The sequence below is a fragment of the Mesoplodon mirus genome, assembly GCF_964341445.2.
Source record: "Mesoplodon mirus genome assembly, chromosome: 3".
NCBI lineage: Eukaryota > Metazoa > Chordata > Mammalia > Artiodactyla > Ziphiidae > Mesoplodon > Mesoplodon mirus.
The window spans coordinates 137,132,216-137,149,115 of record NC_138978.1 but is presented as its reverse complement, the minus strand read 5'-3'; the positions used below and the strand labels follow the sequence as shown (position 1 = coordinate 137,149,115).

Here is a 16,900-nt window from a genome sequence, read left to right as displayed (position 1 = left end):
CAAATCCTAAAGCCATTCTGATTATGCCTGGGTCATCATGGGGACATCATCGGAACTACCAGAGGACTGGCAGAAATACCAGTGGTCTGGCCAGCTTATAAATTAGAAATTATACAGAATCCAAGTTTATTTTTTTGTTAAGTAATTCCTATGAGGTTTTTGGGATGTCAATGTAAAGTCCTTTGATGTGTAATCTTTATCCATTAGATAGGGAACAATGCCAATCCCCATCATAAATACGTTCCCAATCTGACACTGAAAATCCACTGTAGGGCATAGGACCTGCAAATAGGATATGAATCACACACATCCATCCACTCAGAGAATCCACAAATATTCATTTTTAAGTCTACTATATGCCAATAATGTACCAGGCTCTAAGATGCTAAACCATGCTAAATGCTGAAACAGACATACTCAGTTCTGGCCCTCCTGGAACTTATGACCTACAGAAGTGCCTTCATTGTAAATGGTCAGGACTCAGCCAATGCTATTATCATCAGCAGGTGACCAAATGATAGAGCTTGCTTTCTAAACAAGCTCCACACTCTTTGTTTTCAACATTTTTGCTTTCCTTCAAGCCACATAATCCAGTGGTCAGTTTCTCCCAGTTAGTGAGGTTTGGGGAAAATGTACCCAGTGAACAATTCCTTGTGGCCTCACTCTTTCCTCACACTCTCCTCTGTGCTCTTGAGCTAAAGAGACCTGGATTCGAGTCACTTGCTCTAACCTTATTATTTTAAAATAGGGCTGCTCCTGCTTTGAGGATTTCCACGGGATCAACACAGTAGCAAAGCAGCACTGAATCAGAAGCAGGTACATTTCAAAATGACAGCTCTAAAAATATCCACTCTCCTTTTGTTCTCCTCCTATCCCTTTGCTCTGAACACCTCTGCTCTGAGGCTTTGCCTTTACCCTTCTCTGATTACTGCTCCAAAAGGGTTTCCAAGAACCGGGAGTATTTATGGTTTCACTTGCTCCCAAGTCCTTGGTGGAAAAGGATGCTTGCTTTCTGATTCTTACTAATTCCACACTCACATTGTTAACACAAAAATCATCACTTAAAAAAATTTCCTCAGCTTCATATTTCATCTGGGCCAACACTGAAAGAATATTTTCAAAGAAACAATATCCTCTCTCCTTTGCTCTTCTGAGTTTCACGTTTTTACCTCCAGTCTCATTTTCAACCCTTATTATGGGATGCATCACCAAAATAGAAGAAAGTTCTTTCTGCTTTCCCTGTACCAGCCAATTATTCTACTTTGTTCTGTCTCTAACGAACAGAATGCGAAATCAACACAAAGCCTGATTATGCGACCTCTTCCAAGGGAAAGGTCTGAGAGTTGTCTATTTACTAATGAAGCTCAGTGTGTATTAAGGGTTGACTGAAGCAATCATCAGGAATTTTCATCCCTTAAATTAGTGTTTTCCACCAGAGGCACATCGTTCATTTCAGATAATATAACTTTTAAGTTCAGGATACAACTGGACAAAAGAAAAGAAAAAAAAGTAACCAACACAACATTTGCAGTAATAACACAGTAACAGCTATCATCCTTCCCTGAGGAATTCAGCCTACTTTATGGACACAATTTAGTACAAACTCACAAGAAAGCTAACAAAGCCCAAAACCACTTCACAAGAGTGTAGAGAGGTAAAGGTCAAAACTTATTACTGCCAGGCCCAGCAGACAATGGCACCTACCGGAAAGAGCACAGGACGGGAAAACCTGGAAGCCTGTGTTCCAGTTTCGGTTATTCCTGTAAGCATTGGTATGATCTGAGTGAACTCAGCCTGCTCTGCTTTTTCCGTTTATAAAAACCTACATCATCCTCTCATTAGAATGAAATGCCGCATCTGAAAAGTTGCAGATCTCTTTAGGAAAGAAACAAAACTCATGTTTCTAACCAAAATGGAATAATTCAGTCAATGGAGACATAATAAAAATCTGCCATAAAGCAACTGTTTACTTGAAATCTATCTTTTGTGGTGTATTTATATGGGTAAGGAGTGTATGGATATCATAAGTAGAGTTACCAATTCTTCCAGAAATCAAGGTCATTGAGTTCAGATTCCAACTTTGACCTTGACCCAGGCTTACAGAGATGTAACATGTGCCAATACCTCATATCCACCATACATGGGAGAAACAAGGTATGCAGACAGATCTTCTTCTAAGTACCCCATATGTAGTGGTTTTAATACAGGGTCTCAGATTCGTTGCCATTCTTCACATCCAGACGTGGGCATTTCCCCTTGAATTTGGGCAGGCTTTCCATGCTTCAAACAGTAGAGCAGGGGTCAGTAAATTATGGCTGGTGGGCCAAATCTAGGCCTCTACCGGCTTTTATAAATGAAGCTTGATTGGAACACAGCCATGTTCCTTAGTATATGTATTGTTTGTGTCTGTTTTCACATCACAGCAGCGGAGCTAAGTAGTTGCAAAAGAGACTGTATGGCGTGTAAAGCCTAAAATATTGACCGTCTGACACTTTATGGAAAAAGGTCTCCAACGCCTGCAATAGTATAAAGTGATGCTATGTAACATCTAAGACTAGGTCATCAAAGGTCATGCAGCTTTTGCATGATTCTCCTGGAATGCTTCAACCCTGAACGCTCATTCTTGGGATACTCTATCTTGAATCCTAACTACCACGTTATGAGAAGTCCAAGCCACATGGGCAGCCATCTATAGGCACTCCAGGCAACAGTCCTTGTTGGGCCCAGTCTTCAAGTCATCCCATCTCAAGGGCCAGACATGTGAATTAAAATTATCTAGATGATTGCAGCCCCAGCCATTTGAATCCTCATGAGCTGAGGTTTCAGACATCAGTCACAGAGTAGAGACAAGCCATCTCCTCTGCGTACTGTTTGAATTGCTGACCCACAGAATCTGGGCACATATTAAAATTTTTGTTTATTTCACCACTAAGTTTGGACTTCTTTATTATGCAGCAATAGATAACTACAGCACTGTGTCTGTACACAGGAGATCTACGTTTCACAGAGCACATACTTTATTTATTTATTTATTTTTTTGCTTTAAAACAAATTTAATCAGTTATACATATACATATGTTCCCATATCCCCTCCCTTTTGCGTCTCCCTCCCTCCCTCCCTATCCCACCCCTCCAGGCGGTCACAAAGCACCGAGCTGATCTCCCTGGAGCACATACTTTTAGATGTGAATGTTGACTGCTCAATTTCTAAGAAGAACGTATACACACATATAGGTACAAAACATTTATGTATATGTAAATATTAGACCTATATAAACTAATCTATATTATCCATAAAATGAGGGGCCCTTGATAATGGCTAACATTTCTTTTCAGTATTTATTGTGTTCCAAGAACTGATAAATTCTTGCATTGTATGAATTTTCTCTTTTAACCCTCATAGCAACTCGCTGAGAGAAGTAATGTTATCTCTATATTATAGATGAGAAAACTGAGGCAAAAACAGATAACATGCTCAAGAGTACTCAACAAGTAAATTTTAGAGTCAAGATTGGAACCCAAGTTCTCAAGGTTTAGATCCCTTACTCTTAGTCACCAAGCTATATACTGAGTAAGGAGATGAAAGCTGAAGCCATTACCTCATGCTCAAGAAGTTAGACAGAAACTTAGCAGGCATGGTTGAAAGAAAACAGGACTTGGAGTCGTAAGTCCAGAGCCTGAGTTATGAAATGAATTCTCCTCTCATCTAGATATAGGTTTGTTTTTAGAAAATGAAAAAGATCACTGCATATTTTGATGGTTAATTTCTGTACTTAATGATTACAAAAGAATGGAATTTTACCAGGGAGCTATTTTGTAATGACATAACTTATTGATTCAAAATCAAACCTTTATTATAAATTCTTGATTCAAAAGCAAATCTTTATTAAGTCTCCGTTGCATCAGAAGTCTTTCCCATTCTTCATTTCTTTTAAAACCCTTTCCTGTCTACTCTTGGCCAAAGCTTGAAGCCTAATTTAACATTTGGAAATAAAATAATGAAATAGTCACAACACAGCAATGCCAATGCCTACTGAAATGGAAGCTCTAAATAATTTTTCAGATAATTTAGGAAATTAAAAATATTTACATCATAGATGCAAAGGGAGAAGTTACTTGTGTAATAAAATAAATGGTGAGACAAAAAGTTTCTGGTCAAGTAGGTTTGTTTAAATATGAACACTAATTTGAGCTCTATCCCGGTGCTAAAACCCAGTGACAGGTTGCATACAGTTTCTAAAGGGATAGTTCAGTGCATTGGGTCAAATTCATGCCATAAAATGTGGTATTATTAGTAGTACTAGAAGACAGAGTGTGACTGTCTTCTTTGGGACATAGATAAAGACCCCAAGTTAGACAATATCAAGGACAAGTTATGTAGAAGAAGATATTGTCTCAGTCCTTGGAACATGTCATCCAGGATTGAACAAGAGGTAGATTTATTATGAAGTACATGAAGCCAGAGACAGTAAGCAATGAGTGGTAGTTGGTTAAAATAGACAGGTTTTAGAAGTAGAGGCAGGGATGTAGAAAACAAACTTAGGGTTACCAGGGTATTGTGGTGGGGAGGCTAAATTGGGAGATTGGGGCTGAAATATACACACTGCTATACATAAAATAGATAACTAATAAGAACCTGCTCTTCTTATTAGCACAGGGAACTCCACTCAATACTCTGTAACGGGCTATTTGGAAGTGACTCTAAAAAAACATAAAAGTGGATATATGTATATGTATAACGGATTCACTTTGCTGTACATGTGAAATTAACACAACACTGTAAATCAACTATATTCCAATAAAATTTTTTTAAAAAATAGGTTTTAAGAACCATAGTCAGGGAGCAGTGTGGATTGGAAAGACCTGGCAAGAAATATTTCTGCATCTTCAGACAATGTTCCCCAAGCTGGCTATTGCAAGGGTGAGCATTTAAGAGATCTTTGACCTAAGGAGGACAGGAGATTAACAATCAACCCCAATGTGCATGAATTATTCTCCTCTGTGTTATCAGAAATCAGATGGCATCCTAGAGCAAGGGTCAGCAGATCTTTTCTGTAAAGGGTCAGATAGTAAATATTTTGGATTTTGTGTACCATACCTCTCCGTTGCAACTGCCTATCTGCTGCTGTAGCACAGAAACAGCCATGCACCATACGTTAATGAATGGGTGTGGCTGTGTTCAAGCAAAATGTTATGTACAAAACCAGGAGTCAAGCGAGATCTGATCAGTGGGCTAGAGTTTGTGGACCTCAGTTCTGGGTCAGTGTTCACAGCTGAATGAGTCATGAGGCCTTAAGTTCCAGTTCTCATTGTACTACTTTCTACCTGGGTGAACTTGGGTTCATCCTTTTATTTATATGGGCCACTATATTAGTCAAGCTTCTCCAGAAAAACAGAACCAACAGCATGTGTATACAATGTGCCCATATATATTGATAGATCTAGATATCAATATTGATACCTAGATCTATATCCATATCTATATAAAGATAGAGAAAGAGAGAGAGAGATTTTAAACAATTGGTTCACACAATAATAGAGGCTTGGTCAATTCAAAATCTGCAGGTTAGGCTGTCTAGAGACTCTAGGAAGAGTTGCAGTTCAATTTCTGTAAGTCTTCTGGCAGAATTCCTTTTTGCGACAGGGAGGTCAGTCTCTGTTTTATTAAGAGCTTCAACTGATTGGATGAGGCGCACCCATACTATGGAGGATAATCTGCTGTACTCAAAGTCCAACACCAATTTAAATATGAATTTCATCCAAAAACACCATCACAGAGACTACCCTGGTGGCGCAGTGGTTAAGAATCCGCCTGCAAATGCAGGGGACACAGGTTTGAGCCCTGGTCTGGGAAGATCCCATGTGCCGTGGAGGAAATAAGCCCGTGCACCACAGCTACTGAGCCCGTGCACCTAGAGCCCATGCTCTGCAACAAGAGAAGCCACCGCAATGAGAAGCCTGCACACCAAAACAAAGAGTAGCCCTCGCTTGCTGCAAGTAGAGAAAGCCCACGTGTGACAACGAAGACCCAACGCAGCCAAAAATATAAATAAATAAATAAATAAATACAAATTGTAAAAAACACGAAAACACCATCACAGAAATATCCAGAATAATATCTGACCAAATAACCGGGCATGGTGGCCCAGACAAATTGACATAGAAAATTAACCACCTAAGACATAGTTTTGTGATCTTTTACTGAGAAATTTGACTTATCTGAACTATTTTGATAACTAGAAGATACCTTCTAGAGGTAACACCCTCAGGCTTTTACATGGTAGGCAGTAGAGGGAAAGAGCCCATTTGTCCAGTCAGATGACACCTAAAGGATAAAATTCTGTCTTCTCTTTCCAACCCACAAGGATGAATGCCAAAAATACATCACTTATATCTGCTTTAGCTAACATAGGATAGGCCTGGAACAGACCTATGCTCCCAGTAAGCCTCATGAAATGCTATTTCATTAAGGGGAGACTTTACTTGCTAAGATTAGAAGCAAAAGAGAGTGGTGGATGAAACACTGCCCAAGGATATAAGTTCATGCAAGGAAGCAGGAGAGAGAATGGGTATCCGAAGATGTGCACTCTAAGCCAACACTAATTCCAAAGCATCAGGTTATAATTCAGGGAGCACAACTGCTGGGGTTTTTTTCCCCCTCTTTTTTTCCCCCAAAGAGGGACAAATCAAGCATACTGACAAAGGAAGAGCATTAGTCACCATAGATAAATTCCTTTTTAGAGGTGATCTCGCAAATAATTTGGCTCAGTGTAGACTATGATTTGGTTCCAAAAACCATAAGCTAGAGCATTTCATTCCAGGTCCCTCCTCAAATATCCATGATAGGTAGAAATTTGGCATCAGTAGTTCTTGAAATCTCCCCAGGTGATTATAATATGCAACCAGGGCTGAGAATCTGGAGATGTAGAGAGAATTTAAATTCAACTTTAGTTAAACAGTAAAACAAGCTCTGACTCTACTGGCTGGAGCTAGAAAAGGGATATGCATTTACTGGGATGAGAAGATAAAGAAAACCAGGGAGTAAATCAAATGCTTTACACCTGTGCTTAGCTAATTGTTACTCAGATAATTCAGACAATCTTACAGCACCTGAACCCTGAAATTCCTTAGTTCTGTTTAAAAAAAAAAGAAACTCTTCAAGTAACTGAACTCTGAGAATCATGTAAATCATAAAGAAAAAGAAGAAATCTTATTTTTTGAATTAGTTGATTTCATATATACTGTTTCACTTTCATGATATTAACTAGTTAGCTTTCTTTCCATTTTATGTTTGAGGAAAGTAAGGCTTTAAAAATCTCAGTAATTTTCTCAAGGTCACTTGTTAAGGGTGTGGTAGGCAGCATAATGGCTCCTAAAAATGCCCTCACCCTAATCCCTAGAACCTATTAATATGTTACCTTACATGGTGAAGAGGACTTTGCAGATATGACTGAAGTTATAGACCTTGAGATAGAAAGATTATCCTGGATTACCTCATGGAACAAATCTAATTGCATGAGTCCTTAAAAGTAGAAAACCATTCCCAACTGTAGAAAGAGAAAGAGAGAGATGTCCTAATAGAAGCAGAATCAGAGATTCAACATTTTGGGTTTTGTAGGTGGAGAAAGGGGACTCTGAGTCAAGGACTACAAGTGACCACTGGAAGCGGATAAAGTACAGGGAACAGAAACACCCCTAAGAGCCTCCAGAAAAGAATGTAGCTCTGCCAACACTTTCTTTTTCTTTTTTAACCATCTATATTGGAGTATAACTGATTTACAATGGTGTGTTAGTTTCTGCTTCATAACAAAGTGAATCAGCTATACGTATACATATATCCCCATATCTCCTCCCTCTTGCATCTCCCTACCACCCTCCATTCCCGATCGCACCCCTGTAGGTGGACACAAGGCACAGAGCTGATCTCCCTGTGCTTTGCAGCTGCTTCCCACTAGCTATCTATTTTACATTTGGTAGTGTATATATGTCCATGCCACTCTCTCACTTCATCCCAGATTACCCTTCCCCCTCCCTGTGTCCACAAGTCCACTCTCTATGGCTACGTCTTTATTCCTGCCCTGCCTCCTAGGTTCTTCATAACCATTTTTTCTTTTTTTTAGATTCCATATATATGTGTTAGCATACGGTATATGTTTTTCTCTTTCTGACTTACTTCACTCTGTATGACAGTCTCTAGGTCAATCCACCTCACTACAAATAACTCAATTTCATTTCTTTTTATGGCTAAGTAATATTCCATTGTATATATGTGCCACATCTTTATCCATTCATCTGTCGATCCTGCCAACACTTTTACTTTACTCAATTGAGACCAATGTCAGATTTGTAAGGTAATCAATTGACATTGTTTTGAGTCACTATATTTGTGGTAATTTGTATGAAAGCAATAAAAAACTATTACAGGGGTCCTACAGGAGCAAGGCTATATATTTATACTTAAGTATTTCTGAAATGAATTTAACCTTGTGATTGACAGCAGCAGCAGCTTCCAAGGGATCCCACCACACACCTGAGGCAAATGCAGCCTAATACAAAGCAGTGACAGCAGCAGGTCACTGCCCCACACTTGGGGTAGAGGGGGACTCGATCTACTGTAGCAGCAGCATAGCCTGAATGGGAACCCATCCTCCTGTGGCACTAGTCCCATCAACATTAGTCTAATCTGCTAGCACCTGCTGCACCAACAGGCCCAACATATACAAACCCTCCAACTCAGCAGCATTAAGTGAGCCAGACTCAGTGTTTCCTGAAACTCATATCCAATGGCACTGGAAAGCCCAGATATCACCTAATGTTATGAAAACATAAAAAAAAACAATAACAGAAGACTGGGAACTTCAGAAAGAAAAGGGGAACAATGGAATGGGTGAAAACAAATGGGGTATATATAAGAGACTATCATTAGCCTCATGAGTTTCTTAAATACTATCTGATGGTCAAAGCAAATATTATGACACCATCTGATGTGGTTCTCAATGTAGAGAAAGGAAATACCACAGAAAATCATACTTTAAAACTGGGGAATAGTAAGAGACTAAATGGAAGTAAAATTTTGAAACTTCACTTAAAGTAATAAAACACTGATTCCCGTAGGCTATGGTAAGTTACATATGTATACTGTGATGCCAAAAGCAACCACTAAGAAAACTATACAAACAGTATACACAAATGATTATAAATAAATTAAATTAAAATGGACTTATTAAAAAATGTTTAAGTAACCCACCAGGCAAAATAAGAGAAACACAGGATTGAGAAACTAAGGTAAAAGACAAAACAAAAAATAAAATGGTAGACCTAATCTTTAACATAGCAATAATTACATTAACTGTACATGATCTAAATAACCAAGTCAAAGACAGAGATTGGAAGAGTAGATTAAAAATTCACAAGCATGATCCAACTATATACTGTCTATAAGAAGTTTACTTTAAACATCATGATATAGGTAGTTCAAAGTAAAAGGAAGATAATGATATATCATGTGAACGTTAATCAGAAAAAGTAGGAATGGCTATATTAATATCAGATAAAGTAGACTTCAGAGCAAAGGAAATTATTAGGGGCAAAGAGGGTCATTACATAAAGATAACAGGAATAATCCACCTAGATGACCTAATGATACTAAATGTGTGTGCACCAAACAACAGAACTTCAAAATACATGAAGCAAACACTGAAAAAGTAGTAAAAGGAGAAAATTTTAAATCCACAATTATTATTTGAGACTTCAGCACAGCAATTTATAGAACTACCAGAGAGAAAAATCAGCAAGAATATGGAAGAAATGAAAACATCATCAATCAATAGGATATAACTGACATTTAAAGAACACACTCAGTAACAGCAGAATACATATTCAAGTGTCCATGGAATATTCACTCATATACTATATACTGGGCAATAAAAAGAACCTTAGCAGATTTAAATTGTAATGTGCCTAAGTGTTGGATGCTAAGACTCAGAGGTTTTCTTATTTCTTTCATTTATATATTCATAAAAAATTAGCAGATTTAAAAGAATTAAAATCATAGAGTATGTTCTCTAGCCATAATGGAATCAGACTAGAAATCAATAACAGAAAGACAACAGGAAAATCTTCAATCACGTGGAAACTAAACATCACAATTCCAAATAACTCATGGGTAAAAAAGACAGCACCAACGAAATATTTTTTAATGCATAGAATAAAAGAAAATGGAGATATAACAGATCAAAGTTTGCAGAATGAAGTGAAAGCAATGCTGAAAGGGAAGTTTATAGCACTAAATTGGGAAAGAAAGTATTTCAAAGCAATAATCTAATTTTCTATATTACAACAGTAAAAAAGGAAGAGGAAAAGACACTAAACAAGCAGAAAGAAGGAAATAATAAAGATGAAATAGAAATCCATGAAACTGAAAACAGGAAAATAGGGGGGAAAAATCAATGAAACAAAAGGCTGGTTCTTGGAAATAAACAATCTAATCAATAAAGATCTAGCAAGACTGATAAAGATAAAAAGATGGATGGCACAAATCACAGATATCAGAAATGCAACCAGGGATACCATGACATATCCTGCAGGTTAATAAGGGACAAGTTGCTATGAACAAGTCTACACTATAAATTCAAAAATGTAGATGAAATGGGCCAATGCTTCTACACTCAAAACTACCCAAACTCAGCCAAGATGAAATAGATAATCTCAATTTTCCTGTAACCATTAGAAACACTGATTTTTCATTTAAAAACTCCCAAAAGGAATATTCAGGCTTAGATGTTTCACTTTTACCCAAGACATAAAGAATTAACACCAATTTTACATGATTTGATAAGAAAGAGAAGTAGAAGGAACAGTTCCTAATTAAATTTATGAAGCCAGTATTACCTTGATACCAAAACCGGACAGGGATAGGATAGAAAGAAGAAAACTACAGACCAATATTTTTTATGAAATTGGCTGTAAAAATCCTCTGCCAAATATTAGAAAATTAAATCCAGAAATATATAAAAAGAATAATATACCATGACCAAGTGGCATTTATTCTAGTTATGCGAAGTTGGTTAAATATTTGAAAATCAAACAATGTTATCCACCATATCCAATAGATTAAAGGGAAAAGTCATGTGATCCTATCCAATAAGGCAGAGAAAGCACTTGACAAAATCCAATCCCATTCATGATTGTAAGAAAAGAAGAAAAAAGAACTCCAAGCAAACTAGGAATAGAAAAGGAACATACTGAAACTCATAAAGATGATCTACAAACAACCTATACCGACATTATATTTAACTGTGAAAGACTGAATGCTTTCTCTGTAAGATCAGAAACAAGGCACGGATATCTGCTCTCACCACTTTTATTAAATATATTACTGGAGGTTCTAGTAAGAAAATAAGCAAAAATAAATAAATACATAAATTTAAATGTTAAAGTTTTTAAAAGTTCATTTAAAAGATAAAAGGACTATTCCTACTATGTTGAATAGGAAGGAATATATCCTACTGAATGTTGAAGAGTAATATATCCTATTATATTGCCTAAGGAAAAGTAAAACTGTCTGTGTCTGAAGAGGAGATGATAATCTAAATGGAGAAAATACCAAGGAATCCACAAAAAGCTTGAGAAATAATATTAGTTTGTAAATGTTTTAGAGTACAAGATCAACACAATTTTATCACATTATATATTAATAACAAATGTGTAGAAGCTTAAATTAAAATATGTGATGCCATTTACAACTGACCTAAATAAATACTTAAATACAAGCCCAATAAGACATTTATAGGACCTCTATACTGAAAATTACAAAATGCTGATGAAGAAAAATTTTAAAGTCCCAAACAAATAGGGAGACATACCTTGTTCATGGATTAGAAAACACAACATAATAAAGATGTCAATTCTCCCCAAGTTAAGAGGCTTAACACAATTACTCTTAAAATGCCCTCAAGGTTTTTGCGGATATAGACAAGCTTTTTCTAAGATTTGTATGGTAAGAAGAGGCTGAAGAATAGCTAAAACAATTTGTAAAGGAAGATTAAAATGGGAGGAATTAATCCACCCAATTTCAAGACTTCGCAGTAATTTTGGAGGGTAGATACATAGATCAATGGAATGGAAGAGAGAACCCAGAAATAGACTGACATAAATACATTTAACCTGTTTTTGACAGCAGTGCAAAAGCTATCAAGGAAGAGTAGACATTTCAAAACATGGTACTGAAACAGTTGGACATCCCTCGACAAAAACAAACAAAAAATGAACCTTAACCTAAACCTCCACACCTTACACAAAAATTAAATCAAAGTGGATCATAATCTTAAATGTAAAAGCAGGACATTTTTAGAAAAAGAAATAGGAGAAAATCTTTGGCATCTAGAACTAGGTGAATAATTCTTAGACTTGACACCGAAAGTATGATCAATAAAAGCAAAAACTGATAAATTGGATCTCATCAAAATGAGTTAAAAATGCTTCATAGAAGATCCTTTTAAGTGGATGAAAACTCAAATTACACAGTGGGAAAACATATTGGAAAATCCCATATGAGACAGATGACTTGTATCTATAATATACAAAGAACTCTCCAAACAACTTAAAAAAATCCAACTAGAAAATAGGCAGAAGACAGGAACAGACATTTCATGGAAGAGCATATACACATGGCAAAGAAGCCCATGAAAAGATGCTCAACATCATTAGCATTAGGGAAATGCAAATTAAGACCATAATGAGATATCAGAGAATAACTAAAATTATAGTGACAACATCAAATGCTGGCGAGTACGTAGAAAAGTTATATCACGTCACTGGTGGAAAACTAAAATGGTTTAGCCACTCTGAGAAACAGCTTGACAGTCTCTTTTAATCCTAAAAGTAGATTCACCCTACAACGCAGTACTTGTACTCTTGAGCATTTATCCAAAAGAAACAAAAACTTAATTAAGTTCCCACAGAAACTTACACATAAATGTTCAGAGCAGTTTTATTTATAATAGCCCAAAACTGGCAACTACCCAAATGTCTTTCAATGGATGAATGTTGAAACAAATTGTGATAAAATCTTATGATAGAATACTACGGAGCAACGAAAAGGAACAAATTATTAATATATGCAAAAATTAAAATGAACTTCAAGGGAATGATGCTGAAGAAAAAAATTTTAAAAGCCAATCTCCGAAGATTAAGTAATTCATGATTATGTTTACATATTATTCTTAAAATAACAAAACTGTGGAGATGGAGAACAGATTAGAAGTTGCCAAGGGTTAGAGATGGGGGTAGAAGGTACAGTGGGGAAACTTTGTGAGGTTTTTGTGGTCCCAGTACAAATAATACAGCACTCTTGGTTTTAATCCCTAAAGATGTTTAAAAACAATTCCTAATAAGAATTGTCCAGATATTTAGCAATGGCAGCAGATTACAGGTATAGCTCCCCAACATGACAACTTCAAAAGAGATTGTACTAATTCAATGCATATGTTAATTTTTAAAAGACCAGTCACAGTACTTAAATGGTATATATCTTAACGATATTATTCTAAGTATCTAGTTATACCAGATGGACTAGCAGGATTTTCTGTACATTCAATCTTATTTAAGACAGTAAATCTTATAATAAGACAGTTAAAAAATGAAAAAGAAAAAAAAAACAAACCTCAACTACAGTTGGATATTCTCATAGGAAGATGAGGTGAAAAAAGTAGCAGTGGTTCAAAAGCTTAAGCAGTGGCACCTAAATTTGGCTGCATATTAGAATCATCTGAAGCACTTTTTAAAAACCCTCACACTGACTGTTGGTCATCCTAGACCAATAAAATAACTTTAAATCTGCTCAGACGATGCCAGTGTCTAGCCAGAACTGAGAACCAGCGGACTAAGCAGAAGGGGATGTTTCTACAAAGATTTCTTAACAATAAGTCCTTTCACCCAATCAGATTTACCTTCCCACAAAGGGGTAAAGAAGGCTAGATGTTGTCCATACTTGCTTCGCTTTAATTAGCACTTGTGACTTGCCCAAATCCTAGATCATGTTTCCCCTAAATTTCATGTTATTCCCTAAGTTTTTCAAACCCAGGGCTAAGGGGTTTGCCAGGATGAGATTTTAAGTGTTCACACAGGGGAAGTCCCTGGCAAACCAGGACAGCGGTCACTCTACATTGAATTGTAAAGCATCCTAAATAACCCTGCCACTGCTCCCAGATACTAGTCTGTGCCAACCAGTGGAGAAAAGGCATTCTCCATTACTACCACGGCAAATGCTGCTGTACTTGCCTTGGCTACTCCCTATCTTTTCCAGGCGTCACTCCCCTTCACCTGCTGGTGGACGCTTTGGCCAGCTGACAATGCAGATATTTTCAAACTTTAAGGTGAATAAAAATCATATGGAGGGCCTGTTATAACAGAGATCACTGAGCCCCACTAGAGTTGCTGATTCCATAGGGCTGGGATAGGGCCCTAAAACTTGAATATCTGACACATTATCAGGGGACACTGGTAAAGCTGGTCAGGTTGTTACCGAATGCAGGTTCATGTGTCTGAAGCACAGTGAGGCCAAACAAACCTAAAGGTTGGAGTCTGGAGAAGAGAAAGGTTTATTGCAGGATCGAGCAAGGAGAGGGGTGGTCCGTGTTCCAAAACCCCTGAAATCTCCAAAGGATTTCAGCAAAGCATTTTTAAAGGCCAGGTGAGGGAGGGACATCCCAGGGCATGTGATCAGCTCGTGCACAATCCTCTGACTGGCTGATGTTGAGGCCACAAGGCAGGTAACATTATCCATCCTTAGGTGCCAGAAGGTCTGGGGGCTACATGCTCATGATCATCAAAGAGTTCATTTCTTCCATTGGGTGGTGGTTTTTAGCATCTGAAAACTCAAGAAATATGCCTGAGATACTATTATCTGAGTACTTCAGAGAGAAACTACAATAGAGGATATGGGGGATGGGTCTGTCCTAGGAAGGCCCCATAGGGTACTGCTTGGTTACAAGGTGACCATACTTTGAGAACCACTGCTCTAGTGGCTTGGAATGTTAAGAAAGTAATGGAAGAATCCCTTCCCAGATCTAGATTCTAGTATCACCAGCTATTTTGGTGGGAGGAAGGGTAAGTTTTGTCCTTGCTTGGACTTCTTGTTCATTTATATCAAAGCCTATTTGAGGCAGTGCGTTCGGCAGTCCTGCAGATCTGTCTTTTGCTTCAACAGTGTTTGGAATGAACAGACCCAGGGACGCTCCTTGCTCCAGCCCCCGACCACCCTCCAACCTTTCTTCCTTTTGCAACCTTTGGAATCAGACACTCAGCTATCCTCAGCCTCCAGGACAGGCCAACACCAGTTTTTGAGCTTAGCTCCTTATCACTGATCAACCACGAGTTCCCAGGTTCGTCAGAATTATTCCACCGAGGTGGAAGCCGCCGCCCACCGCCTGTTCAACATGCATCTGTGGACACTTACCTCTCTCTGAGCATCTATTTCGACAGCAACAATGGGACTCTGGACAGTATGGGCCACATTTTTCGCCAACTGGCTGAGGAGAAGTGTGAGGGCGCCCAGCGCCTCTTGAAAATGCAAAACCAGTGCTGCGGCCGCGCCCTCTTCCAGGAGGCGCGGAAGCCTTCTCAGGATGAGTGGGGTAAAACCCAGGATGCTGTGGAAGCCGCCATTCTTAGGGAGAAGAATCTGAACCAGGCACTATCGGATCTGTGCGCCCTGGGTCCTGCCCGTGCAGACTCCCAGCTCTGTGACTTCCTGGAGAGCCGCTTCCTGGAGGAGCAGGTGAAACTCATCCAGAAGATGGGCGACCACCTGACCAACCTCCGCAGGCTGGCTGGTCCGCAGGCTGTGCTGGGCGAGTATCTCTTTGAAAGGCTCACCCTTGAGCCAAACAGGAGTCTCTGAAGTCCAGCCGCGTCTGAGGAGACCCTCTGGCGTCAGAGCTTCTGCCTGAAGCCCAGCTCTGCAGCCACTAGGCAGCTTTGTAACCGCCCTGGAGCCCTCTCCCAAGCCTTGGACCAAATGGTCCAGTAATTTTTTTTTTTTTTTTTTTTTTTTTCTTTTTGCGGTATGTGGCCTCTCCCGTTGCGGAGCACAGGCTCCGGACGCGCAGGCCCAGCGGCCATGGCTCACGGGCCCAGCCGCTCCGCGGCATATGGGATCCTCCCAGACCGGGGCACGAACCCGCATCCCCTGCATCGGCAGGCGGACTCCCAACCACTGCGCCACCAGGGAGGCCCAACAGTAACGTTTTTTGCAGAAGGAAAAAAAAAAAGCCTATTTGAAATACAAACAGAACAAAGCGAAAAAAAGAAATATATACATATATTCACGTTCTTTTAACATATGAATTGCCCCACTTTATCTGTGTGAAATAAGTTTGTTCCCATTATTGGGCTGGTTCTCAAGCTTTGCTGCTCGTTTGAATTACCTAAAGAGCTTGGAAGAAAAACATTGGTGTCTGGGTCCCAGCCCCAGAGATTTTGATTCAGTAGGTCTAGGGAGGAGCCTGGGCACGGGGAGGTCTCAGAGTTCCCCAGGTGATTCTAATGTGCAGCAACTTTGTGAACCACCTCTTGGCTTCAATGCAGCTAGTCATCAGATATTAAATCTAAGACACATGGACTACTAGTGTGTGAGCTCTGTTGCTAGGTGTATTCCATTTTCTTCCTCCTGGAAGATTCGTGCCAGGGAAAATGATTGATAGTTGTGTTACTTCTCTGAAATGGATGGAAATTTCCAATTAGCGTGAACAGGGGAGGGTGAATGGGTGAATGCAATAAGGTGTATCATTTACGTATTGCCCTATGTGTATGGCTAGAAGCTTTTGCAACTGAGGTCTGCCCTACTTTTCATGCTAATGGTAATGCTTGTCCTCCTAATGCAGCTGTAAACTTTATAAGC

The 16,900-nt window shown here is 38.7% G+C and overlaps 1 pseudogene across 1 annotated transcript; it reads left to right on the top strand.

The window, feature by feature from the left end:
• The first annotated feature begins 1,693 nt into the window (after positions 1–1,693).
• LOC309799251 (ferritin light chain-like) lies at positions 1,694–15,901 on the top strand (annotated as a pseudogene). The gene is made up of 2 exons: positions 1,694–1,762; positions 15,384–15,901. The product of its transcript is annotated as a ferritin light chain-like (transcript).
• The last annotated feature ends 999 nt before the right edge of the window (positions 15,902–16,900 follow it).